Here is a 14525-nt window from a genome sequence, read left to right as displayed (position 1 = left end):
TGTTGATGGGGAGAATTTGCATCACTGAGTTCATGATTTCTCTTCACTGACATCTACAACACAGAGAATATAAGCAACAACGGAGAATCCACTGTGTTCTGCGGTGTTACGGATTGAATTGGGCCACACACCCACCGCCAGCTCATTTGTTGAACCCCTCGTGTGACAGTATTTGGAGACAGGGCCGTTAAAGAGGCCATAAAGGTGGGACCCTAATCCAATAGGATTTATATCCTTGTAAAATGAAGAGGTGACCCCACCGATGTGCTCACACAGAGGAAGGACCATGTGAGTATATGAGAAGCCTTGCCGTGTGCAAACGAAGGAGAGAGGCCTCAGGAGAAACCAGACCTGCTGACACCCTGATCTTGGACTTCTAGCCTCCAGAACTTTGAGAAAATAAATTTCTGTTGTTTAAGCCCCACAGTCTATCGTATTTTATTGTGGCAGCCCAAGCAAACCATGACACTGGGATGGTTTACAGGTATAATGCCATCCCACTGTGATAAGTTACAGCCCAGAAGCATGCAGATAGCCAGAGTTACATGAAAGCCTGACATCCACACCAAATTGGCTTCTCTGTCAATTTCCATCTCTCCTGTGCATTATACTAATAGCAAAAGGAATAGAAGGACCATCAGTTAGACTCAGTGTGCTGGACACTGTGCTGGGTGCTCTGAGAACACAAAAATGACTCACAGAGTTGCTTCCGGTAAGGAATTCATCATGCCCCGGAGAAAGACAAGATGAGTCAGTAGTCTGATATAGGTATAAAAAGGCTTTTAGAGACAAGAATGACTAATTCAAATTTTGGGTTTGGGGCTGTGGGAAGGACAGGAAGGATCAGGGAAGGTTTCAAAAAGAGGGCAAAGGGGCCAGCCTGGTAGCGTAGCAGTAAGTTAGCACATTCCGCTTCGGCAGCCCAGGGTTCACCGATTTGGATCCTGGGTGCAGACATGGCACCACTTGGCAAGCCATGCTGTTGCAGGCATCCCACATATAAAGTAGAGGCACATGGGCATGGATGTTAGCTCAGGGCTAGTTTTCCTCAGCAACAAGAGGCGGATTGGCAGCAGATGTTGGCTAATCTTCCTCAAAAAAAAAGAGGGAGAAGTTTCAGGAGGACTGTTTTGGTATCTACTACTGTCTAACAAATCACCCCAAACTTAGTGGCATAGAACAATCAACACTTTATACTGCTCAAGTTATCTATGGGTCAGGAATTTGGATGGGACACAATGTGGGCAGCTTGTCTCTGCTCCACGCTGTCTGGACCCCAGTTGGCTGGGAGTGACTCAAACCACAGGAGGCTGGAAGCATCCCTTTCCAAGATGGCTGCTTTACTCATGTGCCTGGCGCCTGGGAGGAAGGACAGGTTCAGCTGGAATGTCGACCAGAGCGCCCCCAGGTGGCCTCTCCAACATGACAGCCTCGGGGTGGTGAACCTGTTATGATATGGCCCAGGGCATCAATAGCAAATGCTCCTAGCAAAGGAGGCTGAAACTGCAGAGCCTTTTATGACCGAACCTCAGAAGTCACACAGCACCATTTCCACCGTGCTCACTGGGTTGAAGCAGTCTCACTGAAAAGGAGGGGACACAGACTCCCCCTCCAGGGAAGAAGAAATCAAATATTTGTTGCTATGTTTTAAAACTGCTACAAGGACCCTGAAGCATGAATAGGATTTCAATAAACCTCATGCACTGAAGCTTTATTGCCTAAAATATTTTTTTCTGATTTTACATGAAATGTACATTCATTATTTAAAAGAAAAGAAAACTATGGAGAAATATAAAGAAACTCCCTCATTATTTCCCCGACAAGCCACGTGCCTGCACCTGAGCTAGGAATTAGAGCTATAACCTTAAGTACGACATAGTTCCTGGCCCCAGAGGGCTCACAGCCTACCAACCCACCCAAGAGCACCCCATCAAGGGACCCATCACTAACATGTGGGTGCCATCCTTCCCAATGTGAATAAAACAAAGTGAGATTATCCTGCACATACAGTTTTGTGTCCTGCTTTATTTGTTTCCCCCTGGTACACAAGAAGGTGTGAGAATTTACCTCACAGTATTACACATTTTACAAAACTGTGATTTCTGAATGGATGTATCATATATCATCATATGGACAGACCATTGTTTACTTACCCATTTCCTGGCTGTTGTACATTTAGGATGTCTTCAAGAAGAATATTGTAATAAATATGCTTACTCATCCTTATGCTTCTCTGACAATCTTCTTAGAATAGATTCCTGAATTCGTTGAATTACTAGTTCAGAAAGAAAGAACATTTTAGAAGCCCTTGATTGTAGTTTTCCAGTTTGGTTTGTAAAAATGCTCTCCCGGGCTGCATTTCCTAGAATGTGTCTGAGGAGCATCAAGCAGCTACCATATGGGAAGCAAGTCTGTTCCCCAGGTAAGGGGTGGAGAGATTTGGCTCAGTCGGAACGGAAATTAAATTTTAAAACACTGAAAGAAACCAAAAGGCAAGTTATAAACCATAATCAACTAATGTCCAGCATGGGCCTGGCCACGGATGAGATGGATTCTAGGAAAGGATGGCTGCCGTAAGGGGCGATGGAAAGACTTCGCTGGCTTCTAGCACAGCTGTGGGGCAACATTCCGAAGCCAAGTGTGACTTAAGGGACCCTCAGAAACCCAGCTGCACTGTGGCTGTGACTAGGGCTCTGGGTGGTAAGCAACAGAAACGGACTCTGACTAATCCAAACCAAAGGGGAATTTACTGGGAAAACACTGATTCCTTAATGGCTGAGAAACCAGCCTCAGAAACTGGGAATGAATGGACAGGAACTGGGGAACTCCAAGGGCAGGAAGCACATGGAGTCAAGAGTCTAAGACACAGGCCCCTCACCAGGGCCGCTGGGCACACAGCTGTGAATAACCAATGAGCTGCAATTGTTTCTGTCTTTTGATGACTTTGTTCAAATTTCAGATTCCCAGGAGGCGGATCTGACTGGCTACCAGGGTTGGGAGTCTGCCCTCTGGCCAGGGACAGGCAGGCCACAGCCGGCCCAGACCAAAAGTTCTCTCTGTACCATGTGACCTGGCAGGGGAGGCATACTAACACTTAACCTTTGCTCATCCCTGAGCCCAAATTCACTTACTACACGGAGCCCCTGCCTCCCCATCCTGCCACACCTCACCAAAGCAGGATTCTCTGGAAATGAAAAGAGGCCCAGAGACTGTGAGGGTTTGATGAGAGTGAACGAGAAACTCTTAACATGAGCCACAATGTACGAGTCGCCATGCTGAAAGTCAGTATGAATAATGAATTGAAATAAATAATGCTGCTTTAATTTGAACTGAGTTTTAGCCTCTTCCCCTCCACCTTTCTTTTTCATCTGGAACTCTGGTCTTTGACTGACTAAAAGCGACTAGGGAGCAAGTAAGTGGACCTGAGGAGTCTTGACAGTGGGCCAGAGCCAGGCCCCACGCAGCCATCTGCTGTGCTGGAGACCCCGCCTGTGCTGGGGGAGCGGGAGGAAAGAGAAGCCGAAAGGTATCATTGCCAGCTTTGTTTGAGGGGGAGGCTGAATTCCGCCAGGATGTGGGGTCACTTTAGGAGGCGAGGTGCTCCCTTAGGGCAGTGTCGTCCAGCCTGGTCTTTCCCATCAGCTGATAGCAGTCACTCCTCATCCCAACCCGGTGGACCAACAAGGCCATTGACCCTGAAGGTACAGCTGGTACTTGGGATCCCCCTCAGATACCCACATCATTCAGCCAGGCCAGTGATGGCCGAGAAAGGGGACCGGTAAACTTCAGAGACAGAAGAAAGGTGACACAAGCCTCTTAGCCCTTGAGGGACCTGAAAAGTCACAGGGTCAGGGAGGGTTCCCAGGATGGGAGAGGGTCATCAAGGAGAAGAAGTGCCTGGAGAACAGGTCAGGGAAGAGCAGGCCCGCTCTTTCTGGAAAGAAATGGGCAGCCCTGGCCCGGATCTCCCTCACTTCACTGGGAGTAGCATCCAAGGGAGCTGCAGATCCAGCTGGTTGAAATAGTCCCTCCCAGTGATGGGGACCGCAGGTGAACAACTGCTTCCTTGGGAAGGGGGTGTTGGGCCCCAGTGTGGGTGAGCGTCCTGCATTGGTCACCAGAGTCCGCTTCTGCCTTCAAGAGCACATTCTAGAAAAAACTATTGTATCCGTACATCCACAGGGCCATGGCAGGATCCCAAAATTTCCCTAGGAAGGCTTTCCAGTGCCCTGGAGGGGAGGGGAGACACCTTTTGCCGGAGGACGCTTGCTGAATGTAGAGGGGACCTGGCCAGTGAGTGGGCCCGGGTCAGAGCAGGACCGAGGAAGCCAGCGGCACAGGAAGGGGACAGTGGCCCCGCCGCACACGGAATTGAGAAACTGCCACGCCAGACGCTAAGTGCAAAGGCATTAGCAACCTTCTGATTTTACCATGATGAACACTCACGTATTTTTTTGTGAAATATCGTTATTTCCAGCTCCCCCCTTTTCCAGCGCTCTGTCCGCTCGGTGTGCTTTGGGGTAACTAAGTGCTGGCTGTGGCACCGGGGGCCCCGCCAGGCGCACTTGCGGAGCCGACCGTGGGGAGCCGCCCGCCTGCGCAGCCCATCGAACGTTAGGTTTGGACGCGAGTGCTCCCTGCGGGACCCGCGAGCCACCGGTCCGGTCCGAGGACGCGTCTGTCTGGCCTGGCCGGCTCTGTCCTCCCCTCTGGCTTCCCAGGGGAGCCCCTCAGCCCACCTGGGGGCAAAGGCTGCAAGACCAGAGCAGGCCAAGCGTCCGAGGGGCATCCGGGATGGACTGTCACACCGGAACTGGCTCGTGTCCCGCTCAGCAGTCCCCGCCTCACAGTGTCTACACTGGCCTACAGGCTCTGCCGCACGGGCCCCCTGGGGCATCCCCGCTGAGGCCCTGCTCTGCCTTCCCCAGTCTGATCTTGTCCTCTACCCTGGCCACCCAAGTCCATTTTTGCTTCCGAATTTTGAGGGCTCTTAAAACACTTACGACCTCCAGTCCACGTGACCTGCAACTACCTTTGCTTTTCAACTTAGGACTGTTTCGGTCTTGTGTTCACAAGTCTGTCATACGCTCCAGGAGGCCAAGGACCTTGTTTGCCTCCTCCTCAGTGCCGGCACAGCCCTGACACATAGGAGGTGCCCCTCCGAGCTCTTTCTCCTCAGAAATCTTTGCTGACGAGATCTTAATTTGGGATGCTTACCCTGTATATCATCTAAACCAATGCTTCTTAATCTTTTGAGAATAACTATATTGTTTGAGAATACAGTAAAGCTACCACCCTCCCCCCCCAGGAAGATGCACACCCACACATGGAGACAGCATGCTCATGCCAGTTTCAGGGTCTCCCAGTCCCCCTGAAACCTGCCCAGCCATTGACTCCAAGCTGGTTCTTCCACCCACGCTGCACTGCAGCTGCCACAGGGGTTGTGATTTTCTTGTAGGTGGGAAAACTGAGGGTGGAAGAGAGAGAGACCCCTCCAGGCTGCTCCGAGCGGGCGTTGCTGTGTCTCGTCGCCCAGGTCCCATGTCTCCTTTGATGCCAATTTCGCAGGTTTGCCCTCCGAAGTGCAACCTCAGCACGGGAACTACCTCTTCTGTCAGTGCCTGTGCATCAGAGCAGAGACTGCCCCGTCATGATGTTTGGCTTCTCATGAGACAGTGCCTTAGCGAGTCCAATTTCATCTCTTGCCAGCACTTGAGCGAGTTTCTCTCCCGGTGTCAGAGAGGAGAGTGGGCTATAACCAAACTGCTGGCTGCCTAAGTCTTCAATTTTCTCATCAGAGGCTCCCAGCTGGCTCTGCAGATCTGAATGCAGCCCACAGAACATCAAATATGAGGGCGGCCAGGTGGCTGTTGCCATTGCAGGCAGGCTCCCACATCTCAGTAGCTGGTCAGGCCTTCTCAGATCTCGGCCTGAGATGCTCTGCACCAAACCACAGGCCTTTACTCAGCAGTCCCCCGACGCCACAGGCCTCAGCCTCTCGGCAGGTGAATGACGTGATGAGAAAGGAGCCATGCAGGGAAGGGCCTTGAGCCAGCGCCTTACATAACGGGTCCCGCTTCCACCGTCAGTGCACAGTGTGTGAGCTGAGAGTTGCTGTGCAGTCATGAACGCGTAATGCCTCACTCGCCACCTCAAAATCCATCTTTACTGCCTCAATGAGGGAAAAAAACAGTCCCACAGCTCCCCTAGGGGAGCTGTGAGTGAGTCCGTGAGTCTGTTATGGCCACTTGGGCATTGCCCGACTCAGCTGCCTGACATGACGGAATGCAACAGATTCAAAGAAAAGCAAGAGTGGGAGTTCGTTTCAATACATTGGCCGTGTTTGAGCAAATTCACTTCATCTGGACCCACCTGCCTACGGCTGCTGCTCGGAGCTGATGGATGGCCCAGCCCCGGGGCCAGGGCACGGATGCGTGGGGGCCAGCTCCCTGCACATACGAAATGTTTGAACCATCCACACCACAGCGCCAGGACTTGTGCCAAAAATAGGTGTACACCTTCCTTGGGTTTGTATGTGTTAATTCATTAAGCAATGATGGCCCCCCACAACCTGCTGAGGAAAAATATGTCTTTCATTTCAGCTTTTGTTGTTGTTGTTTTTTCCCTTTTCGGTCTTCCTGGAATGACCCCAGGCTCCTCCTAGTGGCTTTTGTGCCATCTCCAAGACTACAGCCTCCTCAAAAAAAGATGTTTGTATTTCACAGGGAATGGGCCTTACCCAGTTCTTTCTTTCCCCACCCCGTTTAAGAAAATTCCAGTGTTTGACTAACACTGTGAGAGCCCGTCAGATAGAACGTTTGGCCAGAAGGTATCAGTAGCCTTATGCTGATGTGATAAAACAATGATGATCATGGAAGTAAGGAGTAAGTCTCTGTAGGATCTGTGCTTCCTCTCGGTCGCCCTCGGGAGGCACCTACATCTGTGGTTCTCAACTGAGGCCAATTCTGCCCCAGGGGACATTGACAATGTATGGAGATATTTTTGCTTGTCACAACTTGGGAGAAGGGTGAATGCTACTGGCAACTAGAGGATAGAGGCCAGGGATGCTGCTAAACATCCTACAATATGCAGGACAGCCCTCCCCCCAAGAAAAAATGATCCAGCCTAAATGTCAATAGTGCCAAGGCTGAGAAACCCTGATGACATCAGCCAAGTCTCTCCCACGCTCATCCGACATTCCAAGTATCCTGTGGTATATACACACAGCTGGAGTCGGGCATTGTCATCCATCTTCAATTCACTTAAACTTCATAAAAGTGGATCAGATGTGTCTAACCTGTGTAAGTGTCCATGGGGGAATGACGATGGATAGAATGGCGTCTCTGCCTTCTGGAGCTTAAATGCAGTGGTGAAGACGATGCATATTCAAACTACACAATGGAATCTAAGTCAGAGGGTGGCGAGAGTGTGCCAGCCTACAGAGGCCTGGGGACCGAGAGGGAAAGACGACTCTGCCGGCAAGACGGAGGGCAAGCATCTGGGAGGAGTCTGCTGAAGGGGCGATTTGCGCTGCGGGCGGCTTTGACAAGGAAAATTCAGAAGGCAGAGTGGGCGGGGAGGCCCTGAGGGCCCAGGGAAGGCTGAGCAGAGATGGGGTCCCCGTTGGGGGAGAGGAGCTGAGGGCTGTGCTCCTGGTGGCCCCAGGCTTCAGGCTGCGTCCCCATGGAGCGGGAGGCAGACTTTCTTCTTTTTGTTGCATTCTTTGTGACAAATAGAAATGGCAAGCAATAGTATATATTGGAGTATATGAGGAAGCCATTTGGTGTAAAACTAATTCGACCTGACTTTGTTTTTCCAAAAGGGCCTGACGTGACCATTGAGCATGCATTGTACATCTGCTTTAAACATTTACTATGGCAAGAACAAATGGCCTTAAGATAAAGGCACACGACATTGGCATTTCCTTAAGGATAAGCATCTTTCCTTAGGCTAGGAACTGACTACTGTGCTCACCTTTGACCACCCAGCTCACCTGTGACCACCCAGTTCGAGACAACAGAACTGCCACCCTACTGTGTTCACTGAGACAGCAGACCTACCTGCTGTGTCCATCAATCACTGTGCCAACAGAGCAGTCCCGCAACTATTGTAAAAAGGACAATTCAATCCTATGTGAAGCATCCTCTTTGGGGTATATAACCACTCTGTGCACCCCACTTCTTTGGTGCCCTTTCTTCCTTTGGGAAGAAAGGCCCTGTGGCCATGGGTCTCACATTTTAGCTCAGAATAAACTCATCCAAATTTTCATTTATAGATTGGTTATAGATTATTTTCGTCAACATTTCAAATAATGGGCCACGTATTTTTGTTTCAGATTTTCAGTGTCCCCTGTGTTTGCTGTAGTAACATTAATATTCAGTAGAGAATCCTGCCATTTTTATGTAGTATTTAATGGGAAAAAAGAGTTTTCACCTAAAACGTAAATTATAAAATTCCTCCTGGGGCCAGAACTAAGATTCTATACTTGGTTCAGTCATTAGTAATTTTGCACGAGCCACAATTTTTTTTAGAAGAATTCATGTTTAGTGTGTATATTTGGAAGGATCCCAGACTCACAGATTCTAGGGATGGGAGAGACGTCAAAAAACGCTCAGGTTCAGTTTTGTCCAGTCTGGACAGATAAACTCTGGTGATCACCATTTCACTTGAGACAATGACATTTCTGCACATTTCAGACAGAGACTAGCCTATATTAAATGGCAGGGTTTTGATTGACACATTTGCCGAGGGGTGCAGTTCTCCAGATTTGGGGAGGGGAGAGTAACCATTGTCCAAGAGTTTCTGCCCAGAGATCAAGGGGATAATCTTGGTGTGTGTGTTTCTGTGTGTGTGTGTGTGTGTGTGTGTGTGTGTGTGTAAGCAGGCTAAAGGGCAATAGGAAACCACGCTCAAGACTTATGGGGGTGGGGCATCCTCATCTCTACTGGTTAAGGTAGCAAAGCCGGTGAGATCTAGAAGCGGACATGGGGAAGAGTTGAGACTGTTAACAGTCAGAGGCCAAAGTCCATCTGGAGAGGGTGTCTGTCTGGGGATTCCTTGGCTACTGGAGCCGTTTTAGGAAATTCAGGCTCTCGGCGGAGCAGACAACTTCCCTTGGTTGGGGGCAGTAGGGGACCTCCCCAGGGGTCCTGACTGCCTGTGGCCACCAAGAACTCCAGCTGAGACTTCCCTGAATCCAGGCTCCCTGAGAACTCTTCCACTTAAAAGGCAGGATTTAGAATCCCCACCTTGGTTACAGCTTGAACCTAGATGACCCAGCATTTCCCTGTCAATTTCAAAATCCCCAGTGTGGGACTCATTGCCACATCATTTGCCCCACTCCACGCAGGGCTCACCCGGGAAAAAGCCCTGGTTTTCTTTCTGAGGGACCTCCCTAGTTTATCATAGTAAATGGATATTTCCTCCACCCGAGTCCATTCGATATGTGACTCAGAGAGCTGCTTCTGTCAGGTCATGAGATGGAGGAGGAAACAGTGTGGGGAAATCCCAAACCCTTGGCCACCCATTTCCTAATGTGAGCCTTACCCCTGGCATCATTAAGGGACTTTGGCAGCCTTCTACCTGCAGGAAATGAACGAAAAAGACAGACGTGTAAAAACCAGATCCGTTTTGTGGGACAACATGAATGCTTTATGGGATCCTTTCATGGCAGCCAGTAATCATTTACTCATCTTTTGCTTGACCCAGGGATAATCCTTTTCTGCTCAGAAGAAAGGCAACTTCCTATAAAAAGGGCTAGGGTGGAACACTTGGCAGGGAGAGAAAGCAGTGCGATCATTCCCGGGCTTGGCTCCTAGGGATGGGCGATATCTTCAGAGATAAAGCTAACCAGGGTCACAGCAGTGCGTGCTGCCACTCCTTTCCACCCTAGAGAAGCACAGGCCCCTTGCAGTTTTCAGGCTCCTCGCCACTGGCTGTCTGCAGCAGGTTGATTTTGTGTTTGCACTGGAAGTGAGCACTTGGTCAAAAGCCCTGGGCTGTCGCGATGCGGATTAACGTTTCTTTGGAGCAGGCCCAGGTACACATCAGATCTGCTAGCGTGGCCTTATTAAAACAAAGAAACATCTCCTGGCCCATCACATTTCCCAGAGCTTTCTAACACTCCTGGTGACAGAGGAGTGATGCATGGAAGGCAAAGGACATCTATGTTATGCCGAGGGTCTGTATGCACCTTGGGTTCCAGGTCTTGTGCGAGTGCAGGGGGCCTGCGTCCTTGTCCTCAGAACCTGCGGTCTCACGGGGCACTACCTTCCTCAGCCTGATTTCTAAGGTACTTGGCTGCTAGAGCAACCGCACGCCCAACTGTGGCCATCAATTCTGAAGTCTGAACCACAGATTATTTGTCAGAATCTTTGTGATGCCCTGAGCGGTCTGGGATGCCCCGGCTCAGAGCTACCATTTACCAAGCGTTGACTCCTGTGAGGTGTTTAAATATGCGATCTAATTTAATCCTCGAAAGAATCCTGTGCTCATTTTACAAGAAAGAAACCTGTCCACCTGGGTCACATGCGCCCACGTCTGGTCCACATAGACCCAGCTAAGGCTGGAGACCAGATGCACCCACGTCTGGTCCACATAGACCCAGCTAAGGCTGGAGACCAGATGCCCCCTGTTTGAGCATCCATCAAGCACTTGCTGTCTCCTTCCTGATGGGTCTGATCTTTCAAGGCATTGCACTTGGAATTCCAGGCCTCGTACTGCGAAAGGGGCACCAGGGAAATGGGGGTGCCTTGGGTGTGACTGGCCTGGGGTAGCAGACAGCCGAGGGGTGGAAGCAGGGGGCAACAGGAAATCCCAACCAGTTGTGCCAGTAATTCAGTTTCTATTTCCCCAAGAGAAGCTGAAAGCTAAATTTTTTTTAGTAGGAAGTCTAGTTTTAAATGCCGGTAATTGATTAAAAAACAAACAAAACAAAACTTAACACCCAACAAGCGAAATAACATGTTTGTGGGCTGGTTTGCAACTTCTGGGTTAGGCTTTCCGCTAGATATAAAAATTCAAACATAGGATAGAGCAGGACCCACTTTTTTCACGAAATATTTTTTATTAGAATGTATTAAAAATTCAAAATTCAGAACAAAATTCGAAACAATATAAATGTTTGGGTGTTTTTGTCACTGGGGTTCTTTTGTGTATCACTGTCACTCTGCTCTCTGCCAGTTTACACGGTGCACTGAGATGGAGGCGTCCCCCACTTGCTGCTCTCCAGGCAGCACCGCCGCTTCCCCGGGGCTCACCCGACACCGAGCCGAGGGGCCCCACGCCACCCGCAGGCAGCCGAGAACCCTGCCAGGGCTTCCCGACTCTCTGTTCTTTTCATTCAGGAGACCCTGTTGTTTGGTTTCTCCCACCAATCCTACCATACCAAGAACTATTCTTCATGCCAGGACATATGCTCTTTTTCAAGTCAGCTCTAGTCTTAAACAGAAAAGAAGTCAGTCATAAACGCCCTTTCAACCTAGCTCTTGGCTTTTCTTTAAGGGGCCAATAAGGTAGAAGGTAACGGCTCTTAACCTGGGGTGGGGGACCTCAGAGTGAGTGGAAGGGGGAACCTGAACCCCCTGCAGTTGTTTGCAACACTGCAGAGAGGTGCACTGGGGTCTGGTGGGGGCGGGCCCTGCAGCTGTCCGACCTCCTGGGATGGGCAAGACCTGGGCAGGCTTGGCTCCAGCCCTTGATCTTTATCAGCACGGAATCAGAACTTAGGCAGCCTTCCTCCATCTGTAGGCTGATGATGTCCCCCGGGTACCCTCCTTCTATCTGGAAGAGGTAACTCAGGCCACTTTGCATCTGGAATTGCTCACCAGCAACTAATTTGCTCTAACCCCTGCTTATCGACGCCTTCTTACCAGGCCAGGCCCCCGTAGTTGTCGCAACCTTGATCAGCCCTCGGACTCTGATTGGTTCCTTCTTAAAAGGCCCAAGACCTTTCCTCCTGTGATGAACATTGCAAAACACTTTTGAACAAAATACAGCCTTTTCATGTGGCAATAATTACTTCATGCTAACAATTACATGTTAAGAATATGTAAAAAGAAGAGGAAAGCAAACGATAAATAAACAGGCATTTCTTCTGATAAGAAGGCTTTCTGGGTAATGCAAGAACCCTCCACAGCAGGGGCGTCTCGCTAGATGGCATAAACAGTATCCAGAGCCTGGAGGCTCACCTCTCTCATCGCCTTTACGACAGTTGGTGGAATATGCAGAGAGTTTCTATAACGAGGGGGAGCCCCCGGAAGACTACATGGAGGGGAACACAGTGCAGGTGTGGAGTCGAGTGGTCTGGGTTTGACAGCCAGCCTCGCACCAGTTCATGAGTGACTGAAGACAAGTCATCTTACCTCTCCAGGCCTGAGCTCCTCCCTCAGACAAAATGACCTCTCGGAACAGAAAGGTCAGAAGGGAGAGAGGAATCAAGAGTCGCATCTACTGAGAAGCCCCCAGGTCGCCAGGTCCCACGCTTGGCTTATTACACACAGCCTCTCGTTTAATCCTCATAAGGGAACATTTGGATCTATGCCTAAGGCCACAGTGCTTGGAGGTGACCCCGCCAGAATCCAAAGCTGGGTCTGTCAGGCCCTAAAATTGAGCTCTTTCCATGACACAGTGCAGTGCTTCTCAAACTCTGCCAGAGAAGCGCCCCAGCAAGAGGAAACACTGATCACTGGGTCATAAACGCCCCTCTAACCCAGCACTTAGCTTTCTTTTAAGGGACCAATAAGGTATAAGGTTTGCTCAAAGCTCCTGTAACAAAGTACCACAAACTGAGTGGTGTCAACAACAGAAGTGGGTTGTCTCACAGCTCTGGAACCAGAAGTCTGAAACCAATGCGTCGGCAGGGCTGGTTCCCTCCGAGGCTGTGCGGAAGAATCTGTATGAGGCCTTGCCCCCAGCTTCCGGTGGTTTGCTGGCAATCTTGGACTTTCCTAAGCTTGTAGACATGTAGCCTCCATCCCTGCCTCCATCTTCACATGATGTTCCCCTGTGTGTGTCTGTGTCCACACTTCCCCTTTTTATAAGGACACCAGTCATATCAGATTAGGGGCCACCCTACTCCCGTATGACCTCATCTAAACTTAACTAATTACATCTGCAATGACCCTAGTTCCAAGTAAGTTCCCATTCTGAGGTACTAGGGGTCAGGACTTCAACATATTTGGGGAAACACAATTCAACCCACAATACTACCCATTTCAGGAGTCTGAGAAGGTGGCTTATGGCATCTGCTTAGCATAAAATGTTTTGAAGCATTGTGTATTATCTTTAAAATTCATGGAAATTGAGCACTCAAGTCCATTGTTACATCACTATTTAATATAAAACAACATTTCCCCAAAATCTATGTGTAAAATTAGTGATCCAGACAGCCACTCCATGTTGATCCCAGGGATCTGAGACCCCACTGCCACGCGCCTGCCCTACATCTTTTCATGGCCTTAGAAGATGTTCACACCAAGTGTGACAGCCCCAAGATGCAGGGACACCTGTGGAGGAAAAGGCACATTTGAACTACGTCAGTGCGACCAATCCAGCCTGAGACAGGGCTGAAGAAGAAGTCATGCAAACTAAACACACAGAAAAAAGACGGAACAGCTCTGACCAAAATCAGCTAACGAAACAGGCCAGCACGCAGGCAGCCCTGCAGAGAGCCCTGTGGGACCGCGCGGCTTTCTCATCCTCTCCTTTTAAAGGAGATCAGCATCATACAAGCCCTGTCCATCCCGTTTCCCCGGCATGGTGGCTTCTGAAGTGCAAGTGCCATGATGTTTGAAGATGACGGTTGTGGCAGGAACAGGCTTTGTAACACACCTATCAGATATATATTTTCCTATTACAGTAAATGTACCTCAAGTAATAGAACTTACCAGCAACACTAACCATGGCCACACTGTTCTTTTATTTCCTAAGAAATGACATTCTCAAGAGTGACACAGGACTCTGACAAAGGCCCGGCAACGGGAATGAGAATGCAGTGTGGTCAGCTTATTGCCCCACTTGGTTCCCGACAGGAAAGCGGGTTGAGCTGCTGCTTTTCCACCCGAGGATGGGGCGGCCCGGGGAGGACACGGCTTTCTGCCTTCATGTTGCAAACACGAGACCACAGTGTGCCTTTCTTTTCCCTGCCTCTCTTTTAGGAGAAATACCAACTTCACAAAACCATTCCCCGGCCACGTGGCAGAAATGTCTATCAGCATTCGACTACTACAGTCGAGGAGAAGACAGCTCCAAAGGAGTGTCTCACAGGGTGAGGCCAAGTGACAAGCCCGAGTGCTGCTCAGGGCGCCTGAGGCTGTAGGTGCACTCAGGAGAAACCTGCTTCTAGAGCCATGCGCAGAAAGCCGCAGGTCACCCCCTGGAGACTCGGGTCAGCCCACGCGGCGAGCGCCCCGGAGTAAGCACGTGACGACCGAGGAGGCGCTCCTCCGGGAAGGATGGCCTTTTGCGGGGCCGTCTCCGTTCCCGGGGGATGCGCCCGGCTGGCAGGGGATTCTCGAGCTCGTCCG

This window comes from Equus asinus, chromosome 5, assembly GCF_041296235.1.
Source record: "Equus asinus isolate D_3611 breed Donkey chromosome 5, EquAss-T2T_v2, whole genome shotgun sequence".
Taxonomy (NCBI): Eukaryota; Metazoa; Chordata; class Mammalia; order Perissodactyla; family Equidae; genus Equus; species Equus asinus.
This window is presented reverse-complemented; position numbering follows the sequence as displayed.